General features: G+C 45.8%; 1 long non-coding RNA gene across 1 annotated transcript in view; it reads right to left on the bottom strand.

The window, feature by feature from the left end:
• Window positions 1-15,240: 15,240 nt before the first annotated feature.
• The window catches only part of LOC309796540, a 30,371-nt gene continuing 28,509 nt past the window's right edge, over window positions 15,241-17,102 (bottom strand). Inside the window, exon 3 of the long non-coding RNA XR_014292473.1 lies at window positions 15,241-15,396. This is a non-coding gene — a long non-coding RNA (uncharacterized lncRNA). The remainder of the gene's footprint in view (window positions 15,397-17,102) is intronic.

Below are 17,102 nucleotides of genomic sequence, written 5' to 3' on the forward strand. Positions count from 1 at the left end.
GTGTGGCCATCGAGATTTTTTTTTAATTTTTTAAAATTTTTTGCTTTATAACAAATTTAATCAGTTATACATATACATATGTTTCCATATACCCTCCCTTTTGCGTCTCCCTCCCACCCTCCCTATCCCACCCCTCCAGGCGGTCACAGAGCACCGAGCTGATCTCCCTGTGCTATGCGGCTGCTTCCCACTAGCTATCTACCTTACGTTTGGTAGTGTATATATGTCCATGCCACTCTTTCACTTTGTCACAGCTTACCCTTCCCCCTCCCCATATCCTCAAGTCCATTCTCTAGTAGGTCTGTGTCTTTATTCCTGTCTTACCCCTATGTTCTTCATGACATTTTTTTTCTTAAATTCCATATATATGTGTTAGCATACGGTATTTGTCTTTCTCTTTCTGACTTACTTCACTCTGTATGACAGACTCTAGGTCTATCCACCTCATTACAAATAGCTCAATTTCATTTCTTTTTATGGCTGAGTAATATTCCATTGTATATATGTGCCACATCTTCTTTATCCATTCATCCGATGGTGGACACTTAGGTTGTTTCCATCTCCGGGCTATTGTAAATAGGGCTGCTATGAACATTTTGGTACATGTCTCTTTTTGAATTATGGTTTTCTCAGGGTATATGCCCAGTAGTGGGATTGCTGGGTCATATGGTAGTTCTATTTGTAGTTTTTTAAGGAACCTCCATACCGTTCTCCATAGTGGCTGTACCAATTCACATTCCCACCAGCAGTGCAAGAGTGTTCCCTTTTTTCCACACCCTCTCCAGCATTTGTTTCTAGATTTTTTTTTTTTTTTTTTTTTTTTTTTTTTTTTTTTTTGCGGTATGCGGGCCTCTCACTGTTGTGGCCTCCCCCGTTGCGGAGCACAGGCTCCGGACGCGCAGGCCCAGCGGCCATGGCTCACGGGCCCAGCCGCTCCGCGGCATATGGGATCCTCCCAAACCGGGGCACGAACCCGTATCCCCTGCATCGGCAGGCGGACTCTCAACCACTGCGCCACCAGGGAGGCCCTAGATTTTTTGATGATGGCCATTCTGACTGGTGTGAGATGATATCTCATTGTAGTTTTGATTTGCATTTCTCTAATGAGTAAAGATGTTGAGCACCCTTTCATGTGTTTGTTGGCGGTCTGTATATCTTCTGTGGAGAAAAGTCTATTTAGGTCTTCTGCCCATTTTTGGATTGGGTTGTTTGTTTTTTTGTTATTGAGCTGCATGAGCTGCTTATAAATTTTGGAGATTAATCCTTTGTCCGTTGCTTCATTTGCAAATATTTTCTCCCATTCTGAGGGTTGTCTTTTGGTCTTGTTTATGGTTTCCTTTCCTGTGCAAAAGCTTTTAAGTTTCATTAGGTCCCATGTGTTTATTTTTGTCTTTATTTCCATTTCTCTAGGAGGTGGGTCAAAAAGGATCTTGCTGTGATTTATGTCATAGAGTGTCCTGCCTATGTTTTCCTCTAAGAGTTTGATAGTGTCTGGCCTTACATTTAGGTGTTTAATCCATTTTGAGCTTATTTTTGTGTATGGTGTTAGGGAGTGATCTAATCTCATACTTTTACATGTCCCTGTCCAGTTTTCCCAGCACCACTTATTGAAGAGACTGTCCTTTCTCCACTGTACATTCCTGCCTCCTTTATCAAAGATAAGGTGACCATATGTGCGTGGGTTTATCTCTGGGCTTTCTATTCTGTTCCATTGATCTATCTTTCTGTTTTTGTGCCAGTACCATACTGTCTTGATTACTGTAGCTTTGTAGTATAGTCTGAAGTCAGCGAGCCTGATTCCTCCAGCTCCATTTTTCGTTCTCAAGATTGCTTTGGCTATTCGGGGTCTTTTGTGTTTCCATACAAATTGTGAAATTTTTTGCTCTAGTTCTGTGAAAAATGCCATTGGTAGTTTGATAGGGATTGCATTGAATCTGTAGATTGCTTTGGGTAGTAGAGTCATTTTCACAATGTTGATTCTTCCAATCCAAGAACATGGTACATCTCTCCATCTATTTGTATCATCTTTAATTTCTTTCATCAGTGTCTTATAATTTTCTGCATACAGGTCTTTTGTCTCCTTAGGTAGGTTTATTCCTAGATATTTTATTCTTTTTGTTGCAATTGTAAATGGGAGTGTTTCCTTGATTTCACTTTCAGATTTTTCATCATTAGTATATAGGAATGCCAGAGATTTCTGTGCATTAATTTTGTATCCTGCAACTTTACCAAATTCATTGATTAACTCTAGTAGTTTTCTGGTAGCATCTTTAGGATTCTCTATGTATAGTATCATGTCATCTGCAAACAGTGACAGCTTTACTTCTTCTTTTCCAATTTGGATTCCTTTTATTTCCTTTTCTTCTCTGATTGCTGTGGCTAAAACTTCCAAAACTAGGTTGAATAAGAGTGGTGAGAGTGGGCAACCTTGTCTTGTTCCTGATCTTAGTGGAAATGGTTTCAGTGTTTCACCATTGAGGACGATGCTGGCTGTGGGTTTGTCATATATGGCCTTTATTATGTTGAGGAAAGTTCCCTCTATGCCTACTTTCTGCAGGGTTTTTATCATAAATGGGTGTTGAATTTTGTCGAAAGCTTTCTCTGCATCTATTGAGATGATCATATGGTTTTTCTCCTTCAATTTGTTAATATGGTGTATCACGTTGATTGATTTGCATATATTGAAGAATCCTTGCATTCCTGGAATAAACCCCACTTGATCATGGTGTATGATCCTTTTAATGTGCTGTTGGATTCTGTTTGCTAGTATTCTGTTGAGGATTTTTGCATCTATGTTCATCAGTGATATTGGCCTGTAGTTTTCTTTCTTTGTGACATCCTTGTCTGGTTTTGGTATCAAGGTGATGGTGGCCTCGTAGAATGAGTTTGGGAGTGTTCCTCCCTCTGCTATATTTTGGAAGAGTTTGAGAAGGATAGGTGTTAGCTCTTCTCTAAATGCTTGCTAGAATTCGCCTGTGAAGCCATCTGGTCCTGGGCTTTTGTTTGTTGGAAGATTTTTTATCACAGTTTCAATTTCAGTGCTTGTGATTGGTCTGTTCATATTTTCTATTTCTTCCTGATTCAGTCTTGGCAGGTTGTGCATTTCTAAGAATTTGTCCATTTCTTCCAGGTTGTCCATTTTATTGGCATAGAGTTGCTTGTAGTAATCTCTCATGATCTTTTGTATTTCTGCAGTGTCAGTTGTTACTTCTCCTTTTTCATTTCTAATTCTATTGATTTGAGTCTTCTCCCTTTTTTTCTTGATGAGTCTAGCTAATGGTTTATCAATTTTGTTTATCTTCTCAAAGAACCAGCTTTTAGTTTTATTGATCTTTGCTATCGTTTCCTTCATTTCTTTTTCATTTCTTTCCGATCTGATTTTTATGATTTCTTTCCTTCTGCTAACTTTGGGGTGTTTTTGTTCTTCTTTCTCTAATTGCTTTAGGTGCAAGGTTAGGTTGTTTATTCGAGATGTTTCCTGTTTCTTAAGGTAGGATTGTATTGCTATAAACTTCCCTCTTAGAACTGCCTTTGCTGCATCCCATAGGTTTTGGGTCGTCGTGTCTCCATTGTCATTTGTTTCTAGGTATTTTTTAATTTCCTTTTTGATTTCTTAAGTGATCACTTCGTTATTAAGTAGTGCATTGTTTAGCCTCCATGTGTTTGTATTTTTTACAGCTCTTTTCCTGTAATTGATATCTAGTCTCATAGCATTGTGGTCAGAAAAGATACTTGATACAATTTCAATTTTCTTAAATTTACCCAGGCTTGATTTGTGACCCAAGATATGATCTATCCTGGAGAATGTTCCATGAGCACTTGAGAAAAATGTGTATTCTGTTGTTTTTGGATGGAATGTCCTATAAATATCAATTAAGTCCATCTTGTTTAATGTATCATTTAAAGCTTGTGTTTCCTTATTTATTCTCATTTTGGATGATCTGTCCATTGGTGAAAGTGGGGTGTTAAAGTCCCCTACTATGGTTGTGTTACTGTCGATTTCTCCTTTTATGGCTGTTAGTATTTGCCTTATGTATTGAGGTGCTCCTCTGTTGGGTGCATAAATATTTACAATTGTTATATCTTCTTCTTGGATCGATCCCTTGATCATTATGTAGTGTCCTTCTTTGTCTCTTCTAGTAGTCTTTATTTTAAAGTCTATTTTGTCTGATATGAGAATTGCTACTCCAGCTTTCTTTTGGTTTCCATTTGCATGGAATATCTTTTTCCATCCCCTTACTTTCAGTCTGTATGTGTCTCTAGGTCTGAAGTGGGTCTCTTGTTGACAGCATATATATGGGTCTTGTTTTTGTATCCATTCAGCCAATCTGTGTCTTTTGGTGGGAGCATTTAGTCCATTTACATTTAAGGTAATTATCTATATGTATGTTCCTATTCCCATTTTCTTAATTGTTTTGGGTTCGTTATTGTAGGTGTTTTCCTTCTGGTGTGTTTCTTGCCTAGAGAAGTTCCTTTAGCATTTGTTGTAAAGCTGGTTTGGTGGTGCTAAACTCTCTAAGCTTTTGCTTGTCTGTAAACGTTTTAATTTCTCCATCAAATCTGAATGAGATCCTTGCTGAGTAGAGTAATCTTGGTTGCAGGTTCTTCTCCTTCATCATTTTAAATATGTCCTGCCAGTCCTTTCTGGCTTGCAGAGTTTCTTCTGAAAGATCAGCTGTTAACCTTATGGGGATTCCCTTGTGTGTTATTTGTTGTTTTTCCCTTGCTGCTTTGTATATGTTTTCTTTGTATTTGATTTTTGACAGTTTGATTAATATGTGTCTTGGCGTATTTCTCCTTGGATTTATCCTGTATGGGACTCTCTGGGCCTCCTGGACTTGATTAACTATTTCCTTTCCCATATTAGGGAAGTTTTCAACTATAACCTCTTCAAATATTTTCTCCGTCCCTTTCTTTTTCTCTTCTTCTTCTGGAACCCCTATAATTCGAATGTTGGTGCGTTTAATGTTGTCCCAGAGGTCTCTGAGACTGTCCTCAGTTCTTTTTATTCTTTTTTCTTTCTTCTGCTCTGCTGTAGTTATTTCCACTATTTTATCTTCCACGTCACTTATCTGTTCTTCTGCCTCAGTTATTCTGCTATCGATCCCATCTAGAGTATTTTTAATTTCATTTATTGTGTTTCTAATCATTGCTTGATTCATCTTTAGTTCTTCTAGGTCCTTGTTAACTGTTTCTTGCATTTTGTCTATTCTATTTCCAAGATTTTGGATCATCTTTACTATCATTATTCTGAATTCTTTTTCAGGTAGACTGCCTATTTCCTCTTCATTTGTTAGGTCTGGTGGGTTTTTATCTTGCTCCTTCTCCTGCTGTGTGTTTTTCTGTCTTCTCATTTTGCTTGTGTTACTGTGTTTGGGGTCTCCTTTTTGCAGGCTGCAGGTTCGTAGTTCCTGTTGTTTTTGGTGTCTGTCCCCAGTGGCTAAGGTTGTTTCAGTGGGTTGTGTAGGCTTCCTGGTGGAGGGGACTAGTGCCTATGTTCTGGTGGATGAGGCTGGATCTTGTCTTTCTGGTGGGCAGGTCCACGTCTGGTGGTGTGTTTTGGGGTATCTGCGGACTTTTTATGATTTTAGGCAGCCTCTCTGCTAATGGGTGGCGTTGTGTTCCTGTCTTGCTAGTTGTTTGGCATAGGGTGTCCAGCACTGTAGCTTGCTGGTCGTTGAGTGAAGCTGGGTGCTGGTGTTGAGATGGAGATCTCTGGAAGATTTTCACCGTTTGATATTACGTGGAGCTGGGAGGTCTCTTGTGGACCAGTGTCCTGAAGTTGGCTCTCCCACCTCAGAGGCACAGCAGTGACTTCTGGCTGCAGCACCAAGAACCTTTCATCCACATGGCTCAGACTCCTCAATTTGGGATGATTCGTTGTCTATTCATGTATTCCACAGATGCAGGGTACATCAACTTGATTGTGGAGCTTTAATCCGCTGCTTCTGAGGCTGCTGGGAGAGATTTCCCTTTCTCTTCTTTGTTCTCACAGCTCCCGGGTCTCAGCTTTGGATTTGGCCCCGCCTCTCCATGTAGGTCGCTCAGACAGGACAGGGTTAAAGGAGCAGCCGCTTCAGGGACTCTGGCTCACTCAGGCCTGAGGCAGGGAGGGAGGGGCACGGAGTGTGCGGTATGAGCCTGCGGGGCCGAGGCCGGCGTGACATTGCACCAGCCCGAGGCACGCCGTGCGTTCTCCCGGGGAGGCTGTCCCTGAATCCTGGGACCCCGGCAGTGACAGGCTGCACAGGCTCCCCGGAAGGGGGTCGTGGACAGTGACCTGTTGGTGGCGGCAGCAGCAGCCCCAGTATCCCCAGCGTCCCACGCCCGTCTCTGGGGTCTGCGCTTTCAGCCGCGGCTCGCGCCCGTCTGGGGGGCTCCTTTAAGCAGCGCTCTTAATCCCCTCTCCTCGTGCACCAGGAAACAAAGAGGGAAGAAAAAGTCTCTTGCCTCTTCGGCAGGTCCAGACTTTTTCCCGGACTCCCTCCCGGCTAGCTGTGGCTCATTAGCCCCTTCAGGCTGTGTTCACGCCGCCAGCCCCAGTCCTCTCCCTGCGCTCCGACCAAAACCCGAAGCCCGAGCCTCAGCTCCCCGCCCCTCCCACCCCAGCGGGCAAGCAGACAAGCCTCTCGGGCTGATGAGTGCCGGTCGACCCGGATCCTCCGTGCGGGAATCTCTCCGCTTTGCCCGCCGCACCCCTGTTCCTGTGCTCTTCTAAATGACTCGGAAGCTTTCCCCCTCCACCACCCACAGTCTCCGCCCGTGAAGGGCCTTCCTAGTGTGTGGAAACCTTTCCTGCTGCACGGCTCCCTCCCACTGGTGCAGGTCCCCTCCCTATCCTTTTGTCTCTGTTTATTCTTTTTTCTTTTGCCCTACCCAGGTACGTGGGGAGTTTCTTGCCTTTTGGGAGGTCTGAGGTCTTCTGCCAGCGTTCAGTAGGTGTTCTGTAGGAGCTGTTCCACGTGTAGCTGTATTTCTGGTGTATCTACAAAATTACTTCTTTATACATTGTGTGTTCAAAAACTTAAGCTAATAATTTTTAAAAAATGCATTAGCCTGTCAAATTATGTAGATAACAATATGTGGAGTTACAAACCAATGTTATAATAATAGTAGCTTCTAGATTAATAATTGCTTTTTTTAATGTATTAGTCTCTTAACTCATGTAGAAAACAAACAGTGTGGTTATGCACCATTGTTACAATAATGCTGCCTTTTATAATTGCCCATGGATTTACCTTTACTGAGATCTTTATTTTTTCATATGGCTTCAAGTTACTCTCTGTTGGCCTTTCCTTTCAATCTTCAGGACTCCCTTTATAATTTCTTTTTTTTAACATCTTTATTGGAGTATAATTGCTTTACAATGGTGTGTTAGTTTCTGCTTTATAACAAAGTGAATCAGTTATACATATACATTTACATATGTTCCCATATCTCTTCCCTCTTGCATCTCCTTCTCTCCCACCCTCCCTATCCCACCCCTTTAGGTGGTCACAAAGCACTGAGCTGATCTCCCTGTGCTATGTGGCTGCTTCCCACTAGCTATCTATTTTACGTTTAGTAGTGTATATATGTCCACGCCACTCTCTCACTTTGTGAAGGCTATTTCTTAAAATAAACCTTAAAACTTTGGTTTTTATAACATCCAATATATGAGTCACCAACAACTGTTGTAGGAACACTGTGCTGGGAGTCATTCACACGCCAGCATTGCCTTAACTGTCTAGTAGAGGAGAGAAACCTGCAACCCACACAGTGACACAAAGAAGAATGACAGAGGTGTTGTGAGAAAACTGAAAAAGGAAGAGCAAGGGGTTTGGTGAAGGCTTCCCAGTGGGGCAGGCACCTGAGCTTAACCTTGAAAGATAAGCAGAAAGTTGACAGGCAAAAACAGACAAATAATACAAAACAGACAAGTACAGGCAACTCTCCCCCATCCTTTATAATTCCAAGGTTAAAATAAGAGGAACACCACTCACTATTATAACTATTTCCACAAGTGCATTGAGAAGAGAAGCAGGTCACTTGGTTGGAAAGGAAGTAGAGGGAACTTCCCAGCTGGTGATGCCAAAGCTGAGTCTTGAAGGGTGAGCAGGAATAAGCAAAAGAAGGACAAGCCTGAGCAAAGGCCTGGAATGTGGAAGCCCATGCTGGATTGACAAGAGAGTGACTATCCAGGATGTCCTGAGTGTTTGACACCTGGAGGGCCTGGGAAGAGGATTCGTCTATCACAGGAAAGTGGGGCCCTGTCATAGAGAACTTTGATGGGCACACCATAGAGTGGAGAACTGATTCTGAATACCCTGGGAATCCAGGGAAGATTCCCAAGGAGAATGGTGACATAATTTTTTCATCTGTGGCCCTTTGGGAAGACAACCCTGGAGGCAAAATGGATTAGCCAGCCACATCTCAGAGGTGGGAGTTCATTATAATGTAAAATACAGGAAACCTGAAGTAGGGCTTTGGAACCGGGAATGAAAGAAATAAGCAGTAAAGAGACAGGAGATATTGGAGAAGTAGGTCTGAAGTCAGAGGTGAAGAGCCAAACGCTGTCCAAGATTCTTTGAATGAGCCACAGTGATGAAAAATAACTCAAAGGGAAGTTAAAAGATTAGCTTGGACAAAACAAGTAGTGTTTATAAACATTCACAGCCATAGAGAGGTAGTAATGCTTCCTTTAGAGCTCACAGACTACTTCTTAGTTCAGCTCAAATTTCTCACCTCTTGCCCCAATCCCTAAACTGGATTTGATTAAAAACTGTAAAGACTTAGCAGGGGATACTGTCTTTAGAGGCTAGGCTCGAACCAGGAAAATAGCTTCTTAACAGCAACATCTTAACATTTTTGAACTTTGCTTTTCTACATGATGATTAGTTAAATGCAACTCTAGTGTAAATTACAGCATTTATTTGCTTTTATCTTCAAGGAATAATATGGAGCCAGATAAATTGCAGTAATTTGCCACTTTGCAAGAACACCAGGCAAGGCACCAGGTCATCAATGGCTACTGGACACTCTTGTGTGTCATGTGTAAGCTGGGCACTGGGTAACCAGTAGTGACCAAGACCAACATTGTCCCTGCCTTCATTTCTAGTTGAGGAAGATGGGTGTGACAAAACAGGTGTGAGGGGTTCAGACAATGCCTCTGTTTACTTCTTAATTTCAAGATTAAAATAAAAGAAATATTCTTGCTATATAATTATGTCCATAAATTCATTCAGAAGAGAGGCTGGTCATCCAGATGGAGAGGAATCAGAGAGAGCTTCCCAGATGGTGATGCCAAAGCTGAGTCCTGAAAGGTGAGCAGTGTGATTGTAATCTTTCACAATGATAATATTTTTTTCTATCTTACTTTTGTTTTACTTTTACTAATATATTTTTCTTTATTTTTATTTTACATCATTTTAATCATGTATTATGTAAGATTGGAATTTTTACACATTCATGGTGAATCAAATCATTATGGAATGACCCTTTCAACCCCAATTAATACTTTTGGTCTTAGTATTTTTAGTCTGATATTAATATAATTGGCATTGCTTTATTTTGATTAGCATGTACCTGGCAAATTTTCTTCCATCCTTTTATTTCAAACGTTTCTGTATCCTTATGATTTGCTAGGTTTGGCATAAACAGCATATGGCTAGACTTGTTAATTTTCATTCAAAATGACAATCTCTGACTTTAACTGGAGAGTTTACCCCATTAACAATTTTTTATTCCTGATTATGTAATAAAATATAAACTTCAAATATGAACTTATTACTACCTTCTTAAATTTTGCTTTCTATTTTTCCTGCCTTTCTATAAATCTTTTTCTACTTTCTCGACTTCTAAAAGCTGATTTACTTGTTTTTGTTTGTTTTTCTCATTGCCTACCTCATGATTTATATAGCAGATAGTAAAATGGTACTAATATGAAATTATTCAAAATAATTGGAAATGATAAGGGGATCAATTTTCCTGCCACATAACAATAAAGCAATGAAGATCACTCTGATGTGTGAAACAGTGAGGTGCTGGTGTCAAAAGAGACAAGTGTACCCTTTATGGGGCACAGAACAGCGTGCATGTAACTGTGTGGTTGCTCTGTAACCATTTGCTTCAAACTTTGGACTGTACTGCAGCTCCGTTATTAAGGGTCTGGAGCAAGTGCAAACACAGTACATTCGGGAAGGGGTGGCGTTAAGGTCGATTTCGGACCGGAAGTCGCTTTGCCACCGTTTTTTTACGTCATCTGCCTTGACGCTCTCCGCCGTGTAGCGGCTTCCGGGCGCTCAGGTACCTTGCGAGGGCTTTGAAGAGGGACTTGGAAGGGTGAGTGTGGGGGTCATTGAAGGGGATTTGGGGGTTGATAATGGGTATCTTTGGAGTCAGTATGGGGACTTGTTCGAATTTGAGTTGAGCGCTCCGATCATTATTTTCTGTCTTCTTATATTGTCAACTGAGACCACAGTTGGGTATGTATTGTTTTCGTTTTCATTAAGTTCCAAGTATTTTCTTTTTTTTTTTTTTTAATTTTATTTTATTTATTTTTGCTGTGTTGGGTCTTAGTTTCCGTGCGAGGGCTTTCTCTAGTTGTGGCAAGTGGGGGCCACTCTTTATCACAGTGCGCGGGCCTCTACTATCGTGTCCTCTCTTGTTGCGGAGCACAGGCTCCAGATGCGCAGGCTCAGTAGTTGTGGCTCACGGGCCTAGTTGCTCCGCGGCATGTGGGATCCTCCCAGACCAGGGCTCGAACCCGTGTCCCCTGCATTAGCAGGCAGATTCTCAACCACTGCACCACCAGGGAAGCCCCCAAGTATTTTCTAATTTCAGTTATTTTTTTTTTTACCAAGAGTTTAGAAATGCCTTCTCAATCTTCAAAAGTTAAGGCTTTTGTTTCTAACGCAACTTATCTGTGCCCTGTGTGATGCTTATTCATTGGAAAGTGTTCAGACTTCCTTTAAGACTACGGCCAGGGTGAGTTTTTATTAATATTGCATCTGTAGCTCGAAACTAGTATGTGTTCTCTGGTTGATAATTGTCTTAACCAAAACGTGTGTAGTCTTTGTGTGTGTGCTTGCTCTTTTAATCTTTGAGAGTAATGATTTGTGTGTGTGTGCATATGCATGCAAACATTTAAAAACATTTGTATATTTATATATTTTAGTAGGTATTACTGGGTTCAGGTAGGAGTAGTTTTCAGAATAAAGACTGTCAAATTATTCTAGGTGAGTGAGCCAGACAGCATGCGCTGTGCGCTGCGCTGTGTGCAGACAGCGCACAGCGTGGCATGTGCAAGTGGGGGAGGGGGCAGGGCTTGGCGTGGTTCAGCATGTGAGAGGTAAGGCAGAACAGAGTATGTACAGGAAGTGGGGAGGGGTATATGAGGCTGAGTCTGGGAGGCGGGCAGGGCCTGGCAGTGCATGGGACCCACAGGGCTGGGAGCCTTAAGGCAAGACAGAGTGTGTCCAAGAAGGCAGAGTCAGGCATGTGGAGCCTGGAGAGACTAGGCAGACTGGGCGGGACAGAAAGGTGGGCGGAGCATGTCTGAGGGGCTGGGCCGGCTGGGCAGGGGAGGCTTGTTTGGGTCCATGGTGTAGGGCAAGCAGGGCAGCGGGTGTGTCCTGGAGGGTGGACAAGGCAGGCTGAGCCCTCTAAGTGTAAGGAGGTGGAGTCTAGCTTTTCTGGGTGGATATGCGGGGCCTTATGAATTCGACTGGGCAAGATGCAGCCAGATGGACTAGCCAAGTGTGTCTGGATAAGGTGGGCAAGCAGGGCCAGGTGGTGCCAGTCATTCCCAGGCAGGCAAGACCTAGTGTATCCAGGCAGGTGCTGTGGGCCCCAGCCACAGTGGCCAGAGGGTGAGGCCAGGAGTGTTGGGGCAGGGTGAGCCCATCCCCACCCACTTAGCGCTGACCCAGAGCCCTCCTCCCATCAGCACAGGAACGCTACTTGTAGTCCTTGGTCTCTGGTGAATCTAGGACACAGGATGGATGGGGGAATGGAGCTGGTGCGAGGGTCTGCCCCTCAGTTCTTAACTGTGATACTCTCAGAGACTTTGCCATGGTCCCCCTGACAACTGCTCACTCGATCACACCTGCCTCAACTACAGAAGTCTGAGCTGTCCCAGAAGTACCAGGTGGTGGCAATGCCATTGGCAGTAAAGGAGGCCATACACCAGCTGTTGTCTGAAAAGGACCTGCCTCAGTACTGAAACTTATACCAGGACTTTTATATACTAGACTCTTGACAATCAAAGCCTGATGAGTGTATGGCAGGGCCCCTGCGTGGAAGGATGAGGACGTTGAAGGCAGGGAGGCTCAGCAATGAAGAGAGAGGAGGCATGGAGTGTCCAGAGATCATTTAAGAAACAAATTGGGGAGACCTGTCAGCATTTTCCTAGCCTACAGCCCTGGATGAATGACACTGAGGACTTCCCATTCCTAGATTCTGCACTGCAGAAGCAGGCAATGGATATGAAGAAACGGAAGAATTTGAAGAAAAAAGTGGAGTGGGAGGTGACAGAAATGGTGGAATGAGGGGCATGGAGGCAGAGGTTGGGGACAGAATGCAGGGTAGTAGTACAGGGTTAGGGGGCTGACACTGATTCCCCTGCCCCTGCCTTGACCACTCTTGTCTCACAGAAGGAGAAGCAGCAGAAGCTCATGGAAAAGTCAGAAGACCCAGAGCAGTCAGATGCCGAGCACCTAGATGCCGAGCACCCAGCCTCACTGCGGCAGTGCCTGGGACCTGACTGTGTGCACCCCACCCGGCCAGGCTCCAAGTACTGCTCGGATGACTGTGGCATGAAGCTGGCAGCTGAGTGAGTGCACCTGGAGGTTAAGCAACCTCCATCGAGTAGGGCATGGAGTAGGGCATGATCTATGCCAGCTGTAATTCCATCTACCCCGCTACCTAGGTATCCTCCACCATTTGTCCACTCACCCACCTATCCATCCACCCTTACATCCACCGACCCGCTGAACCACCCATCCACATTCCATCCACCGACCCACTCATTCACCCTCAACAGTCACTTACCCACCCAGCTGTCTAGCCATCCACCCAACCATCCACCATCCAGTCACCCATTCACCAACATTCACTCATCTACCATTCATTATCCTAAACATCCACCACTCGGTCACTCATCCATTTCTTCCTATTTTGATGCCCCCACATACGCATTCCATTCTTGCTGTCTCCCCTTCCAGCCGCATCTATGCGATCCTGCCCGAGCGCATCCAGCAGTGGCAGAAGAGCCCTTGCATTGCTGAGGAGCATGACAAGAAAATGCTCGAGCGCATCCACCGTGAACAGCAGGACACCCACACCCGCCTGAAGGACATAGAGTGCCATTTCCATGAACTTGAGGCCATCATTCAGCGTGGCAAGCAGCAGGCTGTGTGCAAAGATGAAGAGGTGAGTGGGAATGGGTGGGGTGGAGCAGAAAGGTGCCTGATATCTTGCCCTGCCGTCCCCACTCTGCACTGCTTTACTGGCCCTTCTACTGTCCTATGCAGAGCAACCAACGTGGCAGGAACAGCGTCAACCTGCAGATCTTCTGTGTCTCCTGTGGGCAACCCATCAATACGCAGGTTGCCCTGCGCCACATGGAGCGCTGCTTCGCCAAGGTTGGACCATTGGCTGGGGGCAGATGGGGCAAGGGTGTTTTTGGCTGGGTGGGGTCCATGAGGAGGGGGGCAGGTTTGGTGCCCGGGTATTTGTTGTAGAAGAGAATACAACACACATCCATGTCTCTACCCATTTGTGTTTTTCTTCCATCCCCAGTAAAAGGCCAAGATTTGGGCATCAGCCACTGGTGAGGGGGGGACATTGGCTGCAGACAGGAGCGTAGGGTCCACAGGGAACAAATGTGTTGTTTGGGGCTTTGTCATGGGAGGGTATGCAGTGTGTGTCTATAATTCCTCCCATTTGTACTCTTTTTTTTCCCAGTATGAGCGCAAATGGTCCTTCAGGTCCACGTACCCCACTTGCATTCAGGGGTGAGTGTGAGTGCTACTCAGGGTCAAAGGCATGATGTGGACAAGGTCAGGAACAGCGTGGGCAAGATTAAGGGCAGGATGTGGGTAGGCTCAGAGACAGAGGTGGGCAGATTAGTGGCAGGGTATAGGTGGGGTTGGGGACAAAGTGTGGGCAGGGTTCAGGGTGGGACCACCCTCCTCCTGACCCTTAGCACCTCACGTTAACCTCTCCCCAGAGCCACAGGGCTCTTCTGTGATGTTTACGACCCATGGAGTAAAAGGTACTGTAAGCGACTCCAGGTGTTATGCCCTGAGCACTCGAAGGACCCCAAGGTGAGACTTTTCTTTCTCTACCTCATCGCCCTCCATTCCTCCCCTTCTCCCTACCTGACCACCTTCCTCCTCTCGTCCTCCAGTGCTTGATTGCCTCCTATTCCTTCTGCCTGACTGCCTTCATACCTCCTGACCAATCCCTATGTATCCCCTCCTCCTTTCCTGACCTCCCCTACACCCCCCTCCTCACTGCCCAATCACTTTCTCGTTTTACTTTTCTCTCTGCCTGTTTATTTAGTCATAATCTCCTTGCCTGACCCCACCCCCCAACATTTCTCTCTCCCTCTGCCTGACCAGCCTCTGTTCCTCTCCTCCTCTCTGCATAACCATTCCCCATTCTTCCCTTCTCCTTGCTTGCTCATCTCCCTTCTTTTCCCAGCCCCTCCCTGACCACCCCACAATCCCCCCTCCCTCCCTGCATGGTTACCCTCAATTCCTCTCTTCTTACTTGCTGGCTTCCTTCTATTCTTATTCTCCCTGCCTCACTTCCCCAATCACCTTCTCACTGCTTGTCATCTCCTAAATCCCTTCTTCTTCCCTGTTTGATCAGCCCCCATCCCTGTCACCCTCCCAGCCTTACTCCTCACCTCCCCCATGCTTTACCAACCCTCATTCATCTACTTCTCCCTGTCAGACCTCCCCTCCATCCTTCCTCCTTCCTGTTTGGTCTCTTTCTGTTCTTCCGTCCTTCCTGCCGGATCACCTCCATTCCTACATCCCTGCTTAACTTCTTCCTCCATTCTCCATGATTGATCATCCCCCTTTGGCCCCCTCTTCTTTACCTAATCACTGAATTCCTCTCTTCCCCCCTGCTAGGTCACCACTCCCCATTCCTCTCCTGCCTGCCTGCCTGCCTGCCTGCCCTCCATTCCCCTCTTCCTTTCATCCTGCCTGCCTGATCACCCTCCATTTGGCACCCTTCACGTACCTCATCATCTTTCATTCTTCCCCACAGGTACCGGATGATGAAGTGTGCGGTTGCCCACTAGTGAAAAACGTCTTTGAGCCCACTGGTAATTTCTGTTGCCTCCCCAAACGGCTGTGCAATCACCACTACTGCTGGGAGAAGCTGAGACGTGCCGAGTTGGACCTAGAGCGCATGCACATGGTACGTTACAAGGCTGAGTGGGGCTGAGGGGCGGGATGGAATCCTAGAAGCCCCTTCTCATGCTTGCCCCCCACAGTTGCTCAAGCTGGAAGAGCTGGCTGAGCAGGAGAAAAAGGTGCGCACAGCCATGAAGAATCGGGCAGGGCTGCTGGCCCTGATGCTTCATCAGACAATCCAGCATGACCCGCTCACCACTGACCTACGCTCCAGAGTAGACAGCTGAGCTCTGCTCAGCTGAGGTCCTGTACTCAATACCCTGTGCAAGGGAGACACTCTACGAATTCCTCACACACCTGTTCCTCTAACATCTTTCTCAGGGCATCTCAGAATTTCTCTGTGCTTCTCTGTTCCCCATTTAGTCTCCTGTCTCGGTCTACGCCTCCTAGAGGTGGGGTGGTCCTCAAAATCCCCCTCTTTCTGTCCGTTCCTGTATCCCCCGTCTCTTTCTTTCCTGAACCTGGGTGGAGCCAGGAGATCTGACCTGCCCTCATCTCCCACCATCCAGAGTTTTGTTTAAACACTTTAGAACAAGGGGCTTCCTTGCTGATGCAGTGGTTGAGAATCTGCCTGCTAATGCAGGGGACACGGGTTCGAGCCCTGGTCGGGGAAGATCCCACATGCCACGTTGCATGGCCAAAAAAAAAAAAAAAAAGAATCACAGAGTGACTGAGTATGGGCACTTTGGAGTCAGCTGAACTTGGCTTAAGTATTTCCTGGCCCTTCTACTTGCTAGCAGTGTGACCTTGGGACAACCAACTTAGCCTCGCTCTGCTTCAGCTGCTTCTATTGTCAAATGGTCCTAAGGATAATCATTGTCAGGTAGCTGGCAAGGTTGCAGTGAAAATTAAATGAGGTACCTGACATTGATCACCAGGGCCTCAGGACAGGGGCAGGTGTGTCACAGGAGGAGCAAATTCCATATTTGGTGTCCCTGAGACAGGTCACCATCCTCCTGCTGTGTGAGCACCATGGGGCTGGTGTCCCACATCCAGAGCCCTTCCTGTTTCAGTGGAAAATGTGATGCAGCCGATGGAGGAAAGGTGGGATGGGAGGGTCGGCCCCACCGCCTAGAGGAGGGGGAGGCAGCTCCCTGCAGGGTGTCTGCGAGCAAAGTCTGGGTGGGGGTGACCACCGGTCCCAGCCAGGGACACGCTACCCCCTGACGCCCAGCACAGGCCGTTGAGTCCTCACTGGCTCTGCACACACTCAGCTGATCCCTACCAGAGCCTGCTTTCCCCTGATCCTTGGGGATTTGCTGACTTCTCCTCTATCCTGATCTAGGGCAGAAAAATCCCCTTTCTTTGGAACTTAGAGAATGGCAGCGTAGTAGGGTGACCACAGTCTCTAGGGCCCTTCTGCTTCCTCCTCCTCCTCTCAAAGATGAGTCAAGTGGCCTGAGAAGGTACATGACTTGCCCAGGCCTCTGGGATTGTGAGTGACAGCTGTGGACTGGAACCTTGTCTCCTGACCATGTCTTCCACCCTCACCACACAATAGCCAAGACCAAGTTTCCCACTAAAAGTTCCCCTCAAGGGATTTCCCTGGCGGTCCAGTGGTTAACACTCTGAGCTTCCATTGCTGGGGGCACAGGTTCAATCCCTTGTTGCGAAACTAAGATCCTGCATGCCGAGTGGTAAGACTAAAAAAAAAAAAGTTCCCCTTGAGAGTCTGTGAACAGAGGCAGACGA

The sequence above is a fragment of the Mesoplodon mirus genome (genome assembly GCF_964341445.2).
Source record: "Mesoplodon mirus genome assembly, chromosome: X".
NCBI lineage: Eukaryota > Metazoa > Chordata > Mammalia > Artiodactyla > Ziphiidae > Mesoplodon > Mesoplodon mirus.